Raw genomic sequence first — 21,991 nt, forward strand, 5'->3', positions numbered from 1 at the left:
TCTTCGGTTTTTCCATTTCAGTAACCGCCGCACACACGATAGGGGACTTCCACTCCGTTTTATAAAAAAGAACTTTACTTAACAGTCCAACTTCACCATGAGGGAACACGCAGTATTGGGCGCATCCTTTTCCAGGTGCACAGTTCATTGCACAGCATATGTTAATATTCACCGTCTGTTTCTCCTGAGATGTCCCTTCCATAGTCGACCTCTTTGGCCTCTGAGACCCTCGCAGTTTTTAGAGTCCCGTTCCATTTCCTCTGTACTATTCCCCGTCCGACTTCCCCTTCTGGGAAGATTTTGAGACAAGTTACTCTGCTGACTCCTGTGGACCGTAGGCCCCGAACATTAAGGGAAAGTGGTTTTAGATTTCCTGACTAACGTCCCTCTGCAGCTGGTCGGACCGGGTTTCTGTGCCCCCTGGACCTCCAGCTACTGCTCTGTCACATCCCTCCCTCAGAACTAACTGACAGGAAAAAACGTTACTCCGCCCTGGCCTAATCTCCTCCCCTTTTGACTGGGCCAATCACCAATCCTCCTTCGGTTGCTGGGCAGACTTCCCCGTTACTCCCCTGCTGCAGTCACTAAACCTCCTGGTAACTACCCCGGCTCCTCCTGCTCTGCAGCTATTGCGAAACACATTAACTGTTTCTATCCTAAACTATTGCTTTCACCACTACACTGTACCCAATTCCTATTAATAATAATAATTTTTATTTATATAGCGCCAACATATTCCGCAGCACTTTACAATTAAGCGGGGACATGTACAGACTGCTAAAACTCTTACTATATCTCTTATTCACTCTCGTCTGGACTACTGCAACTCTCTTCTGATCGGCCTCCCTCTTACCAAACTTTCTCCTCTCCAATCCGTCCTGAATGCGGCAGCCAAGGTCGTATTTCTGTCCAGCCGCTCCACCGATGCCTCCATCTTGTGCCAGTCATTACACTGGTTGCCCATTCGCTACAGGGTCCAATATAAACTCATCGCTCTCACCCACAAAGCTCTCCACAGTTCTGCACCGCCTTATATCTCCTCTCTCATCTCTGTCTATCGCCCTACATGTGCCCTCCGTTCTACAAATGACCTAAGACTAACATCCTTCATTATCCGAACCTCGCACCTCCGTCTCCAAGACTTCTCTCGTGCTGCACCAGTTCTCTGGAATGCTCTACCCCAGACGATCAGACTGATGCCTAGACCCCATGTCTTCAAGCGCGCTTTAAAAACCTGTCCTTCACTCCTCACATCAAATTACTCGCTCGTTTATATCATCTACACCTCAAAAACATCTCAAGAATCGGGACTTTTCTCACCTTTGACTCGGCAAAAACTCTTACTTTAGCTCTTATTCATTCTCGCCTCGACTATTGCAACTCTTTCCTAATCGGTCTCCCCCTTACTAAACTCTCCTCTCTCCAATTCGTCCTTAACGCAGCAGCCAGGATCATATTCCTCGCCAACCGCTACACCGATGCCTCTTCCCTGTGCCAGTCATTGCATTGGTTGCCCATCCAATATAGAGTTCAATTTAAACTTATCACGCTTACCCACAAAGCGCTCCATGCTTCAGTACCCCCCTACATATCCTCTCTTGTCTCAGTCTACCACCCTACACGTGCCCTCCGTTCTGCCAGTGACTTAAAACTAAAATCCTCCATAATCCGAACTTCCCACTCCCGTCTCCAAGATTTCTCGCGTGCTGCGCCAATTTTTTGGAATGCACTACCCAATTCGATTAATTCCCAATACCCACAGTTTCAAGCGGACCCTAAAAACCCATTTCTTCAGACTGGCGTATCGCCTCAACACACTATCTGTCCGTCACAGTTTTCCCCCATATTAAGCTCTTCTTCAACTTCAGGTTCATACAAGCCATGCACTTAATAGCCTCGGTCAGGACTGTACACATACTGGCTGGCGACCAGTCCATGTATTATTATTTATCCTATTTAGTATATCTAGCCTGCATTATACAATATATGTACATTTTACCTTTTGTGTCTCCCCCATTTCCTCATAGACTGTAATCTTGCGAGCAGAGCCCTCACTCCTTTTGATTTGAGATATGCTTATTCTGTATTGTTTGTATAAGTCCCCCCTAAAATTGTGAAGTGCTGCGGAATATGTTGGCGCTATGAAAATAAAAATTATTATTATATTATTATCAGTCCTGAGGAAGATCAGAGAAGACAGAGCGAGGGTTATACTAATTGTCCCCTTCTGGCCAAGAAGGACGTAGTTTTCCTGGTTAAGGATACTGTCGTCACCGACCCTTGCGTGATTCCGGATTTTCTCTGCCAGGGGCCGGTGCACCATCCCCAGGTAACCAATCTGTATTTGACAACCTGGAATTTGAGAGGCGCTATTGCAAGACAAAGGATTTTCTCCTAATTTAATTTCTACCCTACTTCAGAGTAGGAAGGCTGTCACCACTAAAGCTTATGGTAAGACCTGGAGAAAGTTTCTAACCACCTCAGGGGCAAAAGTGCAGCAAAGGGTACTGATTACTGTCATCCTAGAGTTCCTACAATGGGGTTCAGAACAAGGCCTTTCTACCAGTACCCTTAAAGTCCAGGTTTCAGCACTGGGAGCTCTATATAATTATAACTTGGCAGGTAATCCCTGGGTCTCTCGGTTTATTAGGGCCTCCGCTAGATCTAGGCCCGTTATTAGGCAGATATTGCCCCCTTGGGATTTGAATTTGGTTCTGATAGCTGACTGATTCTCCATTCGAACCCTTAGTCAACATCACTGAAGTTTCTCTCATTAAAGATGGCTCTCCTAGTTGCCTTAACTTCAGCTCACAGGGTTAGCGACATTCAGGCCCCCCCTTTCACACAGATCCTAGATGATTGGATGGGTCTGGTTTTAGAATGACTATCTGCCTAAGGTAGCTTCCTGTTTTTATGGGACTCAGGAGGTAGTCCCTCCATCTTTTTGTACCACACCAAAAAATTCTAAGGAAGAGAAAGTTTGTATACTGGTTGTAAGGAGATGTATAGTTGAGTACCTGTCAGTCACACAGGCCTGGAGAAAGGATAGGTATTTATTTGCTTCCTTTCAGGGATCTAGGAAGGGGCGTAAGGCTTCAAAATGTGCAATAGCTAGATGGATTAGCGAGACCATTAGTCTATCCTACTCTGCGAGTGGGAATGTTGTTCCAGAGGGATTAAAGGCTCAGTCCACAAGAGCAGTGGCAACCTCATGGGCGGAAAGGTCGGAAGTTTTCATCAAACAGATTTTTAAGGCAGCAACATGGTGTTCTCCCTCTACTTTCTATAGGCTCTATCAGTTGGATCTGGCCTCCTCCTCTGGTCTCCGCTTTGGGAGAAGGGTTCTGCAAACTGTGGTCCCTCCCTGAATTATAATTCTCTGTAATTCTCTCCGTGGCGCTGTCATGGGTGAGAAAAAGGAGACGTAATTACTTACTTTTAATGGGATTTTTCAGAACCTATGACAGCACCCTTATATTCCCTCCCTTCACGTGTGGGTGAGCACACCTTTGGCCTTTTGTGTTTTGTCACAGAGGTGTTTTAATGATGTTGTTTGAATTGTTGTAATAACCATTGGAGGTCCTCCAGCGTTCTGTAATCCAACTGATGCGAGGGAGAGGTACCGTCCTTTTTTCTTAGGTTTCCTGTCCTTGATGGGCGGATCCCCTCTCTCCCTGTTATGGGTTATGAAAAATCTCATTATCGGTAAGTAATTGCATCTTTATCAGGTATTGCTTTTACGAGATTAATTGTGAAAAAGACCTGGCTATGTATTGTGTGTGGCCTCCACGTGCCTGTATGACCTCCCAACAACGCCTGGGCATGCTCCTGATGAGGTTGCGAATGGTCTCCTGTGGGATCTCCTCCCAGACCTGGACTAAAGCATCCGCCAACTCCTGGAAACTCTGTGGTGCAACGTGACGTTGGTGGATGGAGCAAGACATGATATCCCAGATGTGCTCAATCGGATTCAGGTCTGGGGAACGGGCGGGCCAGTCGATAGCTTCAATGCCTTCATCTTGCAGGAACTGCTGACACACTCCAGCCACATGAGGTCTGGCATTGTCCTGCATTAGGAGGAACCCAGGGCCAACCGCACCAGCATATGGTCTCACAAAGGGTGTGAGGATCTCATCTCGGTACCTAATGGCAGTCAGGCTACCTCTGGCGAGCACATGGAGGGCTGTGCGGCCCTCCAAAGAAATGCCATCCCACACCATTACTGACCCACTGCCAAACCGGTCATGCTGAAGGATGTTGCAGGCAGCAGATCGCTCTCCACAGCGTCTCCAGACTCTGTCACGTCTGTCACATGTGCGCAGTGTGAACCCACCTGCTTTCATCTGTGAAGAGCACAGGGCGCCAGTGGCGACTTTGCAAATCCTGGTGTTCTGTGGCAAACGCCAAGCGTCCTACACGGTGTTGGGCTGTGAGCACAACCCCCATCTGTGGACGTCGGGCCCTTATACCACCCTCATGGAGTCGGTTTCTAACCGTTTGTGCAGACACATGCACATTTGTGGCCTGCTGGAGGTCATTTTGCAGGGCTCTGGCAGTGCTCCTCCTGTTCCTCCTTGCACAAAGGCAGAGGTAGCGGTCCTGCTGCTGGGTTGTTGCCCTCCTACGGCCCCCTCCACGTCTCCTGGTGTACTGGCCTGTCTCCTGGTAGCACCTCCAGCCTCTGGACACTACGCTGACAGACACAGCAAACCTTGCCACAGCTTGCATTGATGTGCCATCCTGGATGAGCTGCACTGCCTGAGCAACTTCTGTGGGTTGTAGAGTCCGTCTCATGCTACCACGAGTGTGAAAGCCCAACCAACATTCAAAAGTGACCAAAACATCAGCCAGAAAGCATTGGTACTGAGATGTGGTCTGTGGTCCCCACCTGCAGAACCACTCCTTTATTGAGGGAGTCTTGATAATTGGCAATAATTTCTATCTATTGTGTATTCCATTTGCACAACAGCATGTGAAATTGATTGTCAATCAGTGTTGCTTCCTAAGTGGACAGTTTGATTTCACAGAAGTTTGATTTACTTGGAGTTACAGTACAGACCAAAAGTTTGGACACACCTTCTCATTTAACCCCTTTATGACATAGGGCATATTAGTACGTATCTGTGCCCTGGGACTTATGGATCAGATACGTATTTATACTCCCTGGCGATTTCGCCCGCACACAGGCTGTGCGGGCGCGATCGCCGCCGGGTGTCAGCTGATTGTCACAGCTGACACCCGGTGCTATGTGCAGGGAGCGGTCCCGCACCTCTCCCGGCACATTAACCCCCGCAATGCTGCCATCGAAGTCGATCGCAGCATTGCGGTGGCTAAGGGGAGGTGATCGCCGATACTCACCTCCTCTTCCGGCCTCCAGCGCTGTCTGCCGTGGCTTCCAGGATGTTGCCATGATGACCCGATGTCGTCATGACAACATCCGGGTCACCAGACAGCAGGAAGATTTTTTGGACATGCCAGTGCATCTCCAAACTATCTTCTCCCTGTCCAGCGCTGACAGTCTGCATGGCACAGGGATGGTGCTCCATTCCTGTGCCATGCTGGCGATCAGAGAAAAAAAGTGAAAGTCCCATAGTGGGACAAAGTGAAAAAGTGTCATAAAGTGAAAAAAAAAAAAATTGCAAAAATAGTTAAAAAAAAAATAAAAAAAATAATCCACAAAAAATAAAAATATAATGTACCCATCAATAAATATTATTATAAAAAAAAAAACAATAAAAGTACACATATTTGGTATCACCGCGTCCGGAACGACCTGACCTATAAAACTGTCCCACTAGTTAACCCCTTCAGTGAACACGGGAAAAAAAAAAAAAAAACGAAGCAAAAAACAATGCTTTATCATCATACCGCCAAACAAAAAATGGAATAACACGCGATTAAAAAGACGAATATACATAAAAATGGAACCGTCATCTCGTCCCGCAAAAAACAAGCCGACATACAGCTCCATCAGCCGAAAAATAAAAACGTTATAGCTCTCAGAATAAAGCGATGCTAAAAAATAATTTTTTCTATAAAATTGCTTTTATTATGTAAAAGTGCAAAACATAGAAAAACGATATAAATGTGGTACCGTTGTAAACGTACTCACCCGAAGAATAAAGCTGCCTTATCAATTTTACCACACGCGGAACGGCATTTAAAAAAAAAAAAAAAAAACAATTCCTGAATTGTTGGTTTTTGTTTATTCTGCCTCCCAAAATCGGAATAGAAAGCGATCAAAAAATGGCACAAATAACAACGTCAACTCATCCCGCAAAAATCAAGCCGTCACATGACTCTGTCTGCCAAAATCTGGAAAAATTATAGCTCTCAAAATATGGCGATGCAAAAACTAGATTTTACAAAAAATGCGTCTTTCAGTGTGTGACAGCTGTCAATCATAAAAACCCGATATGATTCTGGTATCGCTGTAATCGCACCGACCCGAAGAATAAGGTCGTCTAATCACTTATACCGCACGAGGAACGGGGTAAAAAATAAACTCTCGGGTTAGGTTTGTGCTAGGGTTAGGGTTGGGCTAGGGTTAGGGCTGGGTTTGAGGTTAGGGTTGTGATGGGGTTGGGATTTTTTTCAAAAGTAAGAAAAAAAGATGACGATATGGCGACTAGTGTTGAGCGCAAGTGCTCGCTACTTGAGTTTGCATCGGGTGCTTTGGTATGCATTGAGTATCGTGGGTATTTGAGTGACATGCTCGAGTCTCTGCCCCATATGCTTCGCGGCCAAAATAACTTTGCGGGGATTGCCTGCCATGCACGAGCGATCCCCGCATGTTTTTTTTTGGGTGTCTAATAACCGTGAAACATGCGGGGCAGGGACTCGAGCATGTCACTCGAGAACATGCAGTAAATGGTGCATACCTGAGTACCCGATGCAAACTCAAGTAGCGAGCACTTGCACTCAAGACTAATGACAACTTATTCAATATGATGACCTAATGTTATAAAATTCTGTGTCGTACCTCTGGGTTCAAAATGTTCACTATACCCCTTAATAAAATACTTGAGAAGTATAGTTTCCAAAATGGGGTCACTTGTGGGGGAGCTCCACTGTTTAGGCACATTAGGGGCTCTCCAAACGCGACATGGTGTCCGCTAACAAATTGAATGGAAAATCGGCTCAAATTGTTAGCGGATGCCATGTTGCGTTTGGAGAGCCTCTGTGTGCCTAAACATTGGAGCTCCCCCACAAGTGACCCCATTTTGGAAACTAGACCCCCCAAGGCACCTATCTAGATGCATAGTGGGCACTTGGAACCCCCAGGTGCTTCACAAATTGATTCGTAAAAATGAAAAAGTGGAAAAAAAAACACTTTTTCATTTTTACGAATCAATTTGTGAAGCACCTAGGGGTTCCAAGTGCTCACTATGCATCTAGATAGGTGACTTGAGGGGTCTAGTTTCCAAAATGGGGTCACTTGTGGGGGAGCTCCAATGTTTGGAGAGCCCCTGTTTGCCCAAACGCAACATGGCGTCCGCTAATTATTCAAGCAAATTTTACAATCAAAAAGTCAAATGGCGCTCCTTCCCTTCCGAGCCCTGCCGTGCGCCCAAACAGTGGTTTTTCCCCACATATGTGGTATATGCGTGCCCAGGGTTAATTGCACAACAAATTTTGGGGTCCATTTTTTCTTGTTACCCCTGTGAAAATAAAAAAAATTGGGTCTAAAGTAACATTTTTGTGAAAAAAGTTAAATGTTCATTTTTTTCTTCCACATTCCAAAAATTCCTGTGAAGCACCTGAAGGGTTAATAAAGTTCTTGAATGTGGTTTTGAGCACCTTGAGGGGTGCAATTTTTAGAATGGTGTCACTTTTGGGTATTTTCTGTCATAAAGGCCTCTCAAAGTGACTTCAAATGTGATGTGGTCCCTAAAAAAATGGTTTTGTAAATTTTGTTGAAAAAATGAGAAATCGCTGGTCAACTTTTAACCCTTATAGCTCCCTAACAAAAAAAAATTTGGTTCCAAAATTGTGCTGATGTAAAGTAGACATGTGGGAAATGTTATTTATTAAGTAGTTTGTGTGACATATCTCTCTGATTTAAGGGCATAAAAATTCAAATTTTGAAAATTGCAAAATTTTCGCCAAATTTCCTTTTTTTTCACAAACGCAAGTGATATCGAAGAAATTTTACCACAATCATGAAGTACAATATGTCACGAAAAAGCAGTCTCAGAATCAGGGGGATCCGTTGAAGTGTTCCAGAGTAATTACCTCATAAAGTGACAGTGGTCAGAATTGTAAAAATTGGCCCGGTCATTAACGTGCAAACCACCCTCAGGGGTAAAGGGGTTAAAGCTTTTTCTGTATTTTCATGACTATGAAAATTGTACATTCACACTGAAGGCATCAAAACTATGAATTAACACATGTGGAATTATATAGTTAACAAAAAAGTGTGAAACAACTGAAAATATGTCTTATATTCTAGGTTCTTCAAAGTAGCCACCTTTTGCTTTGATGGCTGCTTTGCACACTCTTGGCATTCTCTTGACACTTCCAGCTCTGGGATCGATGGGGTCTCCTCAACCTCTCCTGCCAATACCTCTAGGGGAACCTATCGGGGTCACACTTTGTCCCTAGGTCGGCGACCCCCTACTGCAGGTATCCCTGACTCGGAATCTTTGGGTTCCGTGCCCGGACATTTACCCTGGGAGGGTTAATTTTGTTCTCCCATAGGGACCAGTACAGGGGTAAGTATCTTCCCAAAACAGTCTCATCAGGAAGGGTCTTCACCACTCCCACCACATGTTTCATCTCCCCACACGGGGTGGAAAAGTAACCTCTGCTGTCGGAGGTCCCCATGTATGCAAACAACCCCGACTTTCCATCCTCTGGGGTTCTCCTTGGCAACCAGTGACCCATGGACCAGAGTCACTAGGCTCCCTGAGTCCAAGAGAGCCTCCTTCTGGTACCCTTTGACGAGTACCTGGCACAATTGGGGTTCGCTGCCCGCAGCGTCTGCAGTCACGGTGCAGACTGTCTGGGCATACATCGAGACTCTGCGCGTGAACCCACAGTCCATGGGTTCAACAGTCAGGGGGCAGTTGTCAGCCACATGCCCTGGCCCTTGGCGCTGCCAGCACCTGATAGTGGAGGCACCGTTAGTCTTTGAGACTGTTTTAGGGGACACTGGTCTGCCTCCCTCACTCCAGGGTACCCCCTCATTATGGGCTCGGTACTGACTGTCCCCAGCAGAGGGACGCAACCATTTCACCGGCTCCTGGGCTTGCAGGGTCCGGCGTGATAGTCGCAGTGGGGCAGAGTCCCTTATAAAGTCCTGAGTGGCCGTGTACCACCCGATCAGGCTAACCACCTGGTCTAAAGTGCCTGGGTCCCCTTGCCGCACCCAACTCTGTATAGCTGCTGGCAGAGTTCTCCCCACAACCCTCTCCACCATCTGGGCCAGAGCCAAAGTCTCAGGCTGGAGCCACCTTTTAACTAGCTGCAGCAAGTCATATGCCTGAGACCTCACGGGCCCGGCCTCCACAAAGGTCCATGAAAACACCCGTTGGGTTCTCAAATATGTATTAACTCCCAGTAGGACAAGGATCTCACATCTCAGCTTCCCATAGTCCTGGTCATCATCGCAACTCAGGCCAAAGTAGGCCTTCTGCGCGTCGCCTATCAAAAACTGAGCCACCACGTCAGCCCACTGGGAAGTTGGCAGGTTCTCCCACTCCGTGGTGTGCATGTAGATGGTGAGGAAGGCTTCTACGTCATCCTCCGAATTCGGCTTCCTTAAGGCTGAACGGACCTTGTCCCGGGCCTCACAACCTTCCGGGGTCGGTGCTGGTGGCGTCTCTTGCAGAGCCGCAATCTGCTGCACGATCAAGTCATTAGTGCGCTGCTGGTGCTGCTCCTGCTGTTGCTGCTCCTGCTGTTGCCTCTGGAGATGTTGGTGCTGCTGGGTGAGTACTAACTGCTTTAGTAGCACCTCCATATCTGCAGGCTTGAGCTGTAGCTTTACAGACTTGATCACAGACATGCTGGTTTTGGGGTATGCCTCAGTTCACACTGCCCGCATTCTCCACCATATTGTAATGAGGCAGTGACCCAAGGAAAGTTCAACTTTAAATGTCTTTATTTGCACAATGTCCTCCGGATCGCAGCCGGGTGATCCAAACAGTCCGTGTAAACCTGCCACCATTTTACTCGGGTGCGCCAGTTAAGTTGCCTTCACAAGCCTTGGTTGCTCCTTCACCCAGGCTTGCATTGTACAGCGCCTCCTGCTCTGCAGCTTAGCAAACAAACCACTGACACACCCAAACCTTTTGCTGAAGTTTTTTTAATGGATTCTGTGGCCATGAGCCACTTGTAAGACTCGGCAGGAGGGAGTGGACCGCCCCACTGCCACCTGCAGATCACTCCCAAAATAAAAGCCCACGCTGGGTTTTCTTAAATCAAACTTGGTCAAATAGTTTGACCAAGTCCAAACTTTCCTTTTATTTTGCTCTGCAGCCGCAGGTGTTTCTGTGACTCCAGTGCACTCCAGCGGGTTCAATGTGCCTCTATGAGCATCCTGGGGGTACATACCGTCCCCCGCATATAATTCCCCTCACTGCCTCACGACTGTAATACAGAGATAAAAGCCTGTGATCCCAATGTATTACCTGTGACAATACAGCTTTTCTTCTCAGTTATTCCAGACGATTAGATTTGTTAAATCAAGAGAAATGGCATTTATAGAAGGGCCGGATGATTGTCTCACAGTGAATGTCATTGTAGGTTAAAATAATTGATAAGGAATGTAGAACTTGTGGAGACCGGTTGGACTTGATGGACCTGAGTCTTATTTACACCTATATAACTATGTATTCATGGGGTTAATCGCAAAGGTCAGAGTTTAAGCGCCGATCGCTGCCGTTACAGGTAGATGCTGGATATTGGGAAGGGACTAAATACTTTATAGGAAAATGTATATTTTATTAGAACAGATGTTTTTCGGTCATCCCATCTGAAAATAACTATAAAGTGAAGACCCCGATGGGCTCATACTGGGACCCCCTCACATAGACTCCTCGGGTGCTATTACTTTCAACAATAACGAGGTTAAATAGCCGGAGGTTTACTTATTTCTAGTTCTCAGAAGGAAAAAATCTCCTCAGACGACCCCCCATGGGGAATCGGCATGTGTCCCTTATTCATTATCCTGTGACTATGACATAAATCTGTGTTGGGAGTCCTCCTATAATCCATGTGGTGACGGCTCGGAGGACCTGCTTCTCCCGCTGCTCAGTGACTGGGCTTCTGTGCACTGCTGATCACCATTATTGGCATCCCTTCATTTTTTTCATGGCCTGTACAATATCTTCAGAAATAATGAACGTTACAGTATATCCTTAGGATTTTTTTAATTGGTGGTCCAAAGTAATACAACAATAGAACATTGTTTAACCTCCTTGTGGCAATTTCAAAGAAGAAACCGAATAAACAGCATGTGCAGCAATAAAGGCCCCCCTAAACCCCTAATTAATACTTGGCAGAAAAACAAGAACATCCTCCAGCGGTAGCCAAAAATATAAAAAAGCAAAGTTTATTGATCACATTAGAAACTGTAGTAGCAAGTCACCAAAAGAGATCCATAGATATTCTATTGTATTTTCTGCTGTTTGTCTCCACGTCCGAGACTGGGACGGCTCCGCGCGCTGCCTTACAGATGAAGACTGCTAATCAACGTTGGGTGAGCTGACTATTCCTTTACCCCATTCCCCTCTGTTCTTCAAGTAATTAATACTTGGTTGCCCACCCTTTGGCATTGCTGACGGCCTCCAAACATTTCTTGTAGCCATCTATAAGCTTCTTGCACTTCTCAGCTGGGATTTTCTCCTGCTCTTCCTTTGCAGTTTGTTCGAGCTCTTGAAGGTTTGCAGGTTATTTTTCCCAACGGCAGATTTCAGCTCACCCCAAAGATTTTCAGTGGGATTGAGGTCTGGACTCATTGCTGGCCATTATAAAACAGTCTATGTTTTTTATTTTTCAACCATTCCTGTGTACTTTTGGATATGTGCTTTGGGTCATTGTCTTGCTGGAGGACCCATGATCTTTGACTCAAACCAAATTTTCTTTCACTGGGTAGGACATTTCTGTTAGAACCCTCCTGTTTGTTTTTTCCATCTTGTGTTTTGCGGTCACGTGATCATCTGCCTTTATATTCCAACTCCGCCCTTGTGGCTGTGCTGGACTTCAGTGTTTGACTGTTTCTCTAGCCTGCTGCTTCGGTGCCTTTCTCTGTCAAGTTCGCTTGGTCCTCTGGGGCCTCTAGTACATTTTTGTCAGTTTGTCTTTGTGTTCTGCAACAACTTCTCTGTTTCGGAGGTGTCCCATTTTTGCCCCAGCCCTTAGTGCTTTTAGGGACCCCTTCCTTTATTCTATAGGTCTTCGTTCAGACTAGCCTAGGACTAAGGCAGATCTGTTCACTAGGAACAGGCTGCCAGCTACATCGTAGGGATTCAGCTTAGTCTTACTGTAGGGACAGCTTTCCCCTATCTTTGCTTAGTATTTGTTGCTGATCATAACAGTAAGTCCAGCCCAAAAAACTTAAAGGAAAGAAATTCGGGGATCAGTATGGTTTCCATCCAGGATTTGGCTCAACGCCTGCAGGGATTGTCTCTGGAGGTGGCCGAGCTTCAGCAACACTTGAGTATCTGTTCTGGAGCGCATTTTGTCAAACCCAAGGTAGGACTGCCTGATGTTTTTTATGGTAAACATCAGTTCCTTTAAAAACGCTTGTTTGTTATATTTTCATTTGAGACCAAGGTCCTCTGGGAATGAATCACAGCTCATTGGTTTTATTATGTCACTTTTGCGCAATGAACCACAGGGGTGGGCCTTTTCTCTCCAACCTAATGATCCGTGTTTAAGGTTTGTTGAAGAATTTTTTTCTGCTATGGGGCTATTATATGACGATCCTGATCGAATCTCATCTGCTGAATCAAAACTCAGGCATTTGAATCAGGTGTCAGGTGATGTTGAAAATTATTGCACACACTTCAGGAGATGGGCTTCACAAGTTAAGTGGAATGATCCTGCGCTGAGATGTTTATTTCTTGCTGGTCTGAGTGAAAGGGTTAAGGATCTGTTAATTGCATTCCCTGCACCTGAGACTCTGCAGGATGCCATGCAATTTGCTGTTGTGTGGACAGGAGGCTGAGGTGCAGGCTTAATGAGATAAAGACTTCTGTAATGTCAGTTCCTAGTCCCCAGAAAATCTGCTCTGATGGCGGAGAACCGATGGAGGTTGGGGCGATGTCACTCCGCTCTCAGGAAAGAGACCGGAGGTTCGCCGAGGGATTGTGTCTTTATTGTGGTAAAGCTGACCATTTGATTAAGTATTGTGAGAGTCGTTTAAGTAAAGAGAAAAAAAAAGGTCAGAAACGCCTGTATAGCTTGTTTACGCTCTGCAGGAGTATTCCTTTCTGGGTGTACTACTTTGCAGGGAGATTTGATTGAATTTCAGGTATTTGTGAATTGTGGTTCAACACTTAATGTGATTGATAAAGGGTTTTTGGAAAACCTTAAATTGAAATACAAACCTTTGTCATCACCTATTTCTGTGATTGCAATTGATAACACTCCCTTGAAATGTATTACTCACAAGACTGCTGCATTTCCCCTCACTATCAATGGAGTTCACCAAGAAATTTTGGACTTGGTTGTTTTAGATAATTTACCCTCTCCAGTTGTTCTAGGATTGCCTTGGTTAAAACTGCACAATCCTTTGTTGGACTGGTCTACAAATATGATAGTCTTGGAGTCTGAAGTGCTATGATAAATGTTGTAATGGTCGCATTGCGGCTGTGGAAAAAGGGGAATTACTGGTACCTATTCAAGATTTTTGGAGGGTTTTTTTCGGAGGAGGAGTCGCAAGTTTTACCTCCTCATAGGGATTATGATTGCGCCATTGAGTTTGTTCCGGGAGCTACTCTTCCCAAGAGTCGCTTGTTTAATCTGACTATCCCTAAAAGAAAGGCCTTGGAGGAATACATACAGACTAGCCTGGCTGCTGGTCACATTAGACCTTCTAAGTCGCCTGTGGCAGTTGTATTTTTGTTTGTTAAAAAAAAGGACAGCGGTTTACATCCATGTCTGGATTTTCGTGAAATTAATAAGATTACCGTACACAATTCCTTCCCATTGCCGTTAATTCCTGACTTGTTTAACCAGTGAGTGGGGGCCAAGTGGTTCTCCAAAATTGATCTCCGGGGGGCCTTTTACGAGTGAAGGAGGGTGATGAATGGAAAACTGCCTTTAACACTCCAGTAGGTCATTTTGAGAATCTGGTAATGCCTTTCGGTCTTACCAATGCACCTGCATTTTTTCAGAACCTTATTAATGACATCCTGAGACCTTTGATTGGTAAGAATATGGTTGTGTATTTGGATGACATTTTGATTTACTCACCAGATCTAGAGTCCCATTGGCAGAGTGTACGTGAAGTTTTGCAGATATTGAGTGATAATTCACTCTTTGCTAAGCTGGAGAAATGTGAGTTCGCTGTGCAGTAAATTAGTTTTTTGGGCTACATTGTCTCCAGTGAGGGTTTTGAGATGGACCCTGTGAAGGTTCAGGCTGTGCAGGAATGGCCTAGGCCTATTGGTTTGAAATCTATACAGAGATTTTTGGGTTTTGCCAATTATTACAGGAAATGCATTAAGAATTTTTCTGTAATTGTTAAACCTCTAACCGATCTCACCAGGAAAGGTGCGAATACAGCCCAGTGGACTACTGAGGCCATTGAAGCGTTTGAGTATCTGAAAGAGAGGTTCAGTTCTGCCCCTATCCTTATGCAGCCTGATGAGACCAAGCCTTTTTTGGTCAAGGTCGATGCTTCATCGGTGGGGGTCGGAGCAGTTTTGTCTCAGGAGAACAAGGGTGGAGTACATCCTTGTGCCTTCTTTTCGAAAAAAATTTCGGAAACTGAACTGAATTATGATGTTGGGAATCGGGAGTTGCTGGCTATTAAACTTGCGTTTGAACATTGGCGTCATTTTTTGGAAAGCGCTAGATTTCCTATTCAGGTTTTCACAGATCATAAGAATTTGATCTGTCTGGATGCTGCCAAGCGCTTGAATGCCCGTCAAGCTAGGTGGGCACTTTTTTTTTCTCGGTTTCATTTTTCTGTTACCTATATACCTGGTACTAGGACTGTTAAAGCCGATGCTTTATCTCGCAGCTTCTCTCCTACGGTCGGTGCCGAGGAAGAGGAGAGCATTTTGCAGAAAGGAGTTGTGGTGGCGGCATTGGACTCCGTTTTGGAGAATGGGATTCTGAAAGCTCAAGATAATGCTCCATCTAACACTCCCCATGGGAGGTTGTTCGTGCCTAGAGCCTTTAGGAGAGATTTGTTTGTGGAGTGTCATGAGTCTCGGTTGGCAGGTCATCCAGGAATTTTGGAGACTAAGAGACTTATCAGTCGCAGTTTTTGGTGGCCTGGATGGCAGAAGGAAGTCATCAAGTGGGTGCGTCAGTGTACTGTGTGTGCTAGGTCAAAGGCTTCACATACTCCTGCTGCGAGGTTGCTTTGCCCTCTGGAGGTTCCTAGTGCGCCTAGGACGCATCTCACAATGGATTTTATTACTGGTCTTCCTGTGTCCGAGGGTTTTACTGTCATCTGGGTGGGTGTGGACCGTTTTAGTAAGATGTGTCATTTGGTTCCATTCATTAAGTTGCCCTGCGCCAAGACACTCGCTAAGGCGTTTGTTAAGGAGATTGTCAAGCTCCATGGCGTTCCCACGGATATTGTTTCTGATAGAGGACCTCAGTTTGTGGCTCGCTTTTGGCGTGCTTTTTGTGACAGGTTGGGAGTCCATTTGTCATTTTCGTCTGGTTATCATCCGGAGTCGAATGGACAGACTGAAAGAAAGAACCAGGATGTTGAACAGTTTTTGCGTTGTTTTGTGGCGGACAATCAAGAGGTGTGGTCTGAGTTTCTGCCTCTCCCAGAATTTGCTCTTAACAATCATACATCCTCCTCTGCTGGGTGTTCTCCTTTTCTTTGTTGTACTGGGAGACATCCGTCTTTTGGTTCGTTCTCCAAATTGGGGTCGGCGGTGCTGGAGGAGGAGAATTTTTCCGGTGATTTGGAGAGAGTTTGGACTAATGTACGTTGCAACCTTCAAGAGGCTAACAAGAAATCCAAGAAGTATTTTGACAGGAAACGTAAGGAGGTTTTGTTTACTGTGGGTGACATGGTTTGGTTGTCCTCGAAGAACCTGCGGTTGAGGATTCCCTCTAAAAAACTGGGTCCTAAGTTTGTGGGTCCATTTAAAGTGCTTCAGGCTGTTAACCCATCTGCTGTTAGGTTGGATGTCCCTACTTCATGGAAGATTAATCCTGTGTTTCATGTTTCCTTGTTGAAAAAGGCTGATGTATCTGATAGGGATGCCACTGTCGCAGTTCCTCCTGTTGTGGAAGACGGCGAATATGAAATTTCTCGTATCTTGAATTCTAGATGGCATAGAGGAAGATTACAGTATCTTGTCTCCTGGAAGTGTTTCGGTCCCGAAGACAACTCCTGGGTAAGGACGGATGATGTCTCTGCTCCTAGGCTTGTTAAAGATTTCCACAGGAGGTTTCCGGATAGGCCTGGGCCTGGAGGATCCGGAGGATCCTCATAAAAGAGGGGGTACTGTTAGACCCCTCCTGTTTGTTTGTTGTTTCCATCTTGTGTTTTGCGGTCACGTGACCATCTGCCTTTATATTCCAGCTCCGCGCTTGTGGCTGTGCTGGACTTCAGTGTTTGACTGTTTCTCTAGCCTGGTGCTTCGGTGCCTTTCTCTGTCAAGTTCGCTTGGTCCTCTGGGACCTCTAGTACATTTTTGTCAGTTTGTCTTTTTGTGTTCTGCAACAACTTCTCTGTTTAGGTGGTGTCCCATTGTTGTCCCAGCCCTTAGTTCTTTTAGGGACCCCTCCCTTAATTCTATAGGTCTTCGTTCAGACTAGCCGAGGACTAAAGCAGGTCTGTACACTAGGAAAAGGCTGCCCGCTACATCGTAGGGATTCAGCTTAGTCTTACTGTAGGGACAGCTTTCCCCTATCTTTCCGTAGTACTTATTGCAGATCATAACAATTTCGCTCTAAAACCTCTTTATAATTCTTTAATTTCATGATTCCTGTGATATGGTCAAGGCCTCCAGTACCAGATGCTGCAATGCAACCCCACAGTATTGTGGATCCTCCACCATGCTTAAGTGTTGGTAAGGTTTTCTTTCCTTATATCAAAAGAATCTAGTCAGCACTCCGTACAGCTGGGGTGGTGCACGTGGAAAACAGTGTTTCTAGGAAAAGCTAATCCCGGCACTCACGTGTTGATGATTAATTCGTTTATTCCACAACTCACATTGTGAGTTGTGGAATAAACAAATTAATCATCAACACGTGAGTGCCGGGATTTGCTTTCCTTATATAACCTTCATTGCGTCGTCTGTAAACAAACTGTTGCTTTGCATTGCCAGCAATGGTTTCTTCCTTGGCCTTCGCCAATAAAGCTCTGCTTGGTTTAGTGTGCGGCATATGGTACTTGTTGAAACCATGACCCCAGACTATTCCAGGTTGGCCTTCAGGTCTTTGGATGTTTGACGTGATGTTTTTTTTCCACTATTTCCACCAATCTTCGAAGACCTCTTTTGCCAATTTTCCTCTTTCCAGGGAGGTTCTTGATGGTTCCATGCTTGGCAAACTTATTAATGACATTGCGCACTGTTGAAACTAGGATACCAAGGTTTTTGGAGATGGCCTTCTACCCTTTGGAAGCCTTGTGTTTGCTAATAGCAGTTCTTATGTCCTCAGGCAGCTCCTTTGTCTTCACCATTGTGACAAAGGAACGGGGCCTACCATGTGGCTTTTTAAAACATTGAAGTCATCATTCATTGGCTAATTCTTGTCACATGGGCACTGACAATCACAGGAGTATCTCTTTTGTGATTTACCACAGGCGAGTCAAAATGTGTTTCCATACTAAATTAAGGTAAAGGTGGAAATACCAGTGACACAGAAAGCGTTAGATTTTTCTATTTTTCCCTCCCATTGGTTTTTGTTTTAAATTATCATTTGCTCTTTTGTATTTAACATGAGTCTCTATACAAAAAAACTGTTTCACTTTATTCATTTTTTTCAGGAGATATTCCACATTATGTATTTAAAGCGCACCTGTCAGCAGGATTGTGCTTAGTAAACTGCATAGATTGACAGGTAGGCGACATTACACTGATTAAAATGATACCTTTTTTGATTAAATCCGTCCTGTGGTTCTTGTGTAATGTTTACTTTCAGTTTGGAGATAATGATATGGGACCTGTGGGGGGCGCTCTATCTGGTGCTCTGATTGCATATTCACCTGTATGCTCTTATGGCAGCTCACTGTGCCTTCACTGACCTTCCTCTTATTTTACCTAGTCACGCACTACTAGATGCATTATGTAAAATAGGAGGCAGGTCAGTGAACGATAAGTGAGCTGCCATAAGAGCATACAGATGAATATGTAAGCAGAAACCCAGATAGAGCGCCCCCCATAGGCTGCCCCGGAGCACGAGCATATCATTATCTCCAAGCTGAAAGTAAAGATTACACAAGAACCACAAGACGGATTTTATCAACCAAGATATCCGCTGTCTAGCACTCTGAAAATGGTGGAGGCCCACAAAGCAGGAGAAGGCTATGAGCAAAGCGTTTTCAAGTTGCCCTTTCCTCGGTTCAAAATGTAATAAAGAAATGGCAGTTAACAGAAACAGTGGAAGGCAAGATAAGGTCTGGAAGACCAAGCAAATTTTCAGTAGGATTGATAGGCAAATCAGAACCCCCGCCTGACTGCAAAAGACCTTCAGAAAGATTTAGCAGACTCTGGAGTTGTGGTAGTAACATAGTAACATAGTTTGTAAAGCCGAATAAAGACTTGCGTCCATCATGTTCGACCTGTTAGTTCTGTAATTGCTAAAGTTGATCCAGAGGAGGGCAAAAACCCCAAATGATTTGGCCAATCTTCACCTGAGGAAAAATTCCCTCCCGGCTCTGAAACCAGCAGTCAGAATAAATCCCTGTATCAACCTACTATTTTATTTTATTTTTAAGTATACGCTGAAATCTGCCTGGTATCTAGAAATGCATCCAGTCCCCGCTTGAACTGGTTTAGTGAATCCGACATTACCGTCTCCTCACTCAGTGAATTCCATATTCTCACTGCTCTTACCGTAAAGAACCCCTTCCTATGCTGGTGCTGAAACCTTTTCTCTTCCAGTCTTAGTGAATGCCCTCTTGTTACCGTAATATCCCTCCTTTTGAACAAATCCCGGGCAAGATCTCTATACTGTCCCCTAACATATTTGTACACATTTATTATGTCCCCCCTCAACCTTCTCTTTTCCAGGCTGAATAGTCCTAGTTTTGCCAACCTCTCTGGGTATTGCAGTCCCTCCATTCCCTTTATTAATTTTGTTGCCCTCCTTTGTACCTTTTCAAGCTCATTTATATCCTTTCTATATATTGGGGCCCATAACTGAGCACAGTATTCCAAGTGTGGTCTGACCAGTGCTTTGTACAGTGGAAGAACAATGTTCTCATCCTTTGCAGCTATACCTCTTCTGATACATCCCATTACCCTGTTTGCCCTTACAGCAGCGGCCTGACTTTGGGCACTCCAATTTAGTTTGCAATCAATCAAGATGCCCAAGTCCTTCTCCATCTCTGAATTCCCCAATGATTTCCCATTCAGTGAGTACTGGTGACTTCCATTTCTCCTTCCCATATGTATGACCTTACATTTCTCCTCGTTAAACCTCATTTGCCATTTAATGCTCCACCTACCCAGCTTATCCAAATCCCTCTGTAGGTCTGCACTGTCCTCTTTTGTATTAATTGTTTTACATCACTTTGTGTCATCTGCAAATATTGATATTTTACTATTTATCCCGTTGACTATGTCGTTAATAAAGATATTAAATAACATTGGGCCTAGTACAGACCCCTGTGGTACCCCACTAGTGACGCTTACCCAATCTGAGTATATTCCATTTATAACCACCCTCTGCCTTCTATCCCTTAGCCAGTTTGCTACCCACTTACAGACATTTTCCCCCAGCCCCATCATTCTCATTTTGCATACCAACCTATTATGTGGCACGCTATCGAATGCTTTTGAGAAGTCGAGATACACGACATCCACTGGTTCCCCCTGATCTACTCGAGAGCTAACCTCCTCGTAGAAGTCAATCAGGTTTGTTTGGCAGGAGCGATTCCTCACGAAACCATGTTGGTTCGGGATTAAAAGATTATTAGCATCAAGATGCTCCGTAATTGCCTCTTTAATGAAGCTTTCAAAAATTTTGCCCACAACGGACGTCAGACTCACCGGCCGACAGTTTCCGGCGTCATTTTTTGCTCCCTTTTTGAATATTGGCACTACATTCGCCTGTCGCCAATCAAGTGGTACAGACCCAGTCTCAACAGAATCATTAAATATAAGATATAACGGTCTGTCTATCACATTACTTAGTTCCCTTAGTACCCGTGGGTGTATGCCATCAGGTCCTGGTGATTTGTTTATTTTAACGTTTCTGTACCTGTACCTGTACATTGTAATACTCTTCAGAGACACCTGCACAAAAATGGCCTTCATGGAAGAGTCATCAGAAGAAAACCTCTCCTGCGACCTCACCATGAAATTCAGATTCAGAAGTGCAAAAGAACATCTAAAAAGGTCTGATGCATTTTGGAAACAAGTCTTGTGGACCGATGAGGTTAAAATAGAGCAATGATCAAAGTTGTGTGGAGAAAAAAGGGCACAGAATTTTAGGAAAAGAACATCTCGCCAACCATTAAGCATGGTGGTGGATCAATCATGCTTTGGGGTTGTGTTGCAGCCAATTGCACAGGCAACAGGTAGAGGGAAGAATGGATTCCATGAAATTTCAGCAAATTCTTGATACAAACATAACACCATCTGCAAAAAAGCTGGAGGTGAAAAGAGGATGGCAAATGATAATGATACTAAACACACGTCAAAAGGCACAAGCTGAAGGTTTTACAATGGCCCTCATAGTCCCCTGATTTGAACATCATTGAAAATCTGTGGCTAGACCTCAAAATAGCAGACGATGCAAGACGCCCCAGGAATCTCACAGAACTGAAAGAATTCTCCAAAGAAGAATGAAAGAATGAGAATCCCTCAAACAAGAATTGAAAGACTATTGTCTGGCTACAAAAAGCATTTACAAGCTGGGATACTTTCAAAAGGGGGCGCTACTAGCTACTAACCTTGCCGGGTGCCAAAACTTTTGCATTTGCCCATTTTCCCTTATTGAATTTTTTTTAAAATGTAAAAGATAAAAATATATATAATTTATTATTTATTGTTTTGCCTAAAATACAAAGGAAATGTCATCTGTAACTTTAGGCCGTTTAGAGATTATTTCATCTTCAACTTAACTGTTCACAATAACAGTAATTTTGACCATTGGTGCCCAAACTTTTACATGTCACTGTATTCTGTCACTTTGTGTTTCCTATAGATGGACTCATGGAACGAAATCCACCAGAGAGATGTCCCCGTCCTCTGTATCCCCAGGACTGTCCAGAGGAGAATCACAACATCCCGGAGAGTCATCAGGTAGACGGTGCTGAGCCCTGTACTGGATCTGTATATGGGGGACATTTCTGATCGAGGTCATAGATGTCACAGATTTTGGTGGCTTCTTGTATTGCGCTGATTGTTACATCTGATATATCAGGAGGAAGATCCGACTAAGAATAAAGTGAAGGACGAGACAGAAGAAGAAGCGATGACGAGGGGGGATCAGCCGTGTGTGAGTGACGTGAAGGAGGAGATTCCTGTAGATGTTTCCACAGGTATGTAATAATGACCGGCGTATGACGATGATGATTGGCATGTGACTATGATTAGCGGCGTGTGATGATGATGACTGGCGCATGATGATGATGATTGGCATGTGACTATGATTAGCGGCGCCTGACGAT

At 44.8% G+C, this 21,991-nt stretch overlaps 1 pseudogene; it reads left to right on the plus strand.

Annotated features, from left to right (window-relative positions):
• Window positions 1-21,991, plus strand: part of LOC141240123 (uncharacterized) — a 71,950-nt pseudogene that overhangs the window by 1,183 nt on the left and 48,776 nt on the right.

Source organism: Phyllobates terribilis, unplaced genomic scaffold (assembly GCF_046119375.1).
Source record: "Phyllobates terribilis strain yellow unplaced genomic scaffold, ASM4611937v1 Scaffold_796__1_contigs__length_659822, whole genome shotgun sequence".
NCBI lineage: Eukaryota > Metazoa > Chordata > Amphibia > Anura > Dendrobatidae > Phyllobates > Phyllobates terribilis.